This window comes from Octopus bimaculoides, chromosome 8 (genome assembly GCF_001194135.2).
Source record: "Octopus bimaculoides isolate UCB-OBI-ISO-001 chromosome 8, ASM119413v2, whole genome shotgun sequence".
Lineage (NCBI taxonomy): Eukaryota > Metazoa > Mollusca > Cephalopoda > Octopoda > Octopodidae > Octopus > Octopus bimaculoides.
Genome location: NC_068988.1, coordinates 74,310,663 through 74,311,909, shown reverse-complemented (window position 1 = coordinate 74,311,909; position 1,247 = coordinate 74,310,663). Strand labels below are relative to the sequence as shown.

At 33.1% G+C, this 1,247-nt stretch overlaps 1 protein-coding gene across 2 annotated transcripts in view; it reads left to right on the top strand.

The window, feature by feature from the left end:
• The first annotated feature begins 519 nt into the window (after positions 1 to 519).
• The window catches only part of LOC106875632 (zinc finger protein 420), a 26,817-nt gene continuing 26,089 nt past the window's right edge, over positions 520 to 1,247 (top strand). The window contains exon 1 of one of the 2 annotated variants that reach the window (XR_001410146.2): positions 520 to 736. The gene's annotated coding sequence lies outside the window, so the exon portion shown is untranslated. The remainder of the gene's footprint in view (positions 737 to 1,247) is intronic. The other variant, XM_014923860.2, reaches the window with a different exon arrangement.

Genomic DNA, 1,247 nt, shown 5'->3' with positions numbered 1-1,247 from the left:
CATAATGACTGAAACAATAAGAGATAAAAGATAGTTATTACTTTTTCTTTTTTTGTTTCTCTGTAATATTTTCTTTCGTCTCTCCTCCACCAAAAGTATCAGACGCCCAAATCCTTGGATACACACATCTACCACACTCTCCATATTCCTCTTGCGTTCTCTTTAGCCACACACTCCCGCCGCCACCCCTTTACTTCCACGTTTTCCTCACTCTCAATACGATTACACTTACACACTACCCCCACTTGCAAACCTCAAAATACATCAACCCACAAAAATACCATATACACACACCTCTGTACATCGATATATTCTTGTGTCCATCCCTATACATCGATACACGCACATGCCACTCCTCCCCCCTTCTTTACTCCTTCCGTAGAACCACATTACCACCTGGTCCCTAATCTTGTCACTAGTTTATTTCTTCCAGTCACTTTTTCTTTTTCACTCTATTATTTTTCTTCTGATTGTTTTAAATATGTATATTGCTGTACAAATGAATACGAAACTGTGAGCCACTAGCTAATCCCTAATGCTGTGTGTGGAACAAACCATTTAATTACTTCTTTGCCAACTATATTTCATTGGACAAATTATTTTACTTCGTTATAAACACTTGGCAAATTTTTGCTGACGTTAGATATTTCTGTATAAACGTCATATTAATATAAATGAATTTCAGAAACTGCCCAATCTAAATTCAGTTTATTCACACCTTATGGAATGATATCAAGTAAGTATTCTTAATATATCTAACACAAACACATCAACGACATTTTCAGTATTTAAAATTGTTTTTATAATTGAATTATCACAATATTTAATGATCTTTAAGTGATAAGGCTGCTATCATTATATATATATAAAAAAATATATCAGGAAATTATAATTCAGTGTCGAACTTGTTGATCATTTGCGGGTGAGACAACACAATGTTTATTGAACTAATAGTGTTGATAATTGAGGACATTCCAGTCTTAGGAATACAAAAAGGTGACTGAGCATTTTGCTCTGTTTTGGACATAGGTTTCTCCCTCGTTGTTTATACGTTTCTTGCCAATAGATTTAGAAATTTATTATATATTTCCATACAGTTTTACATATTTACACACGTCTATGGTTGTCGACGATACCATTATGATTTAACGTTCGCCTTATCTATACACAGGAGTACACACACACACACACAAATATTTTTGTGTGTTTAGATATTCCTTCTTTTTTTTTTTTTTTTTTTTTTTTTT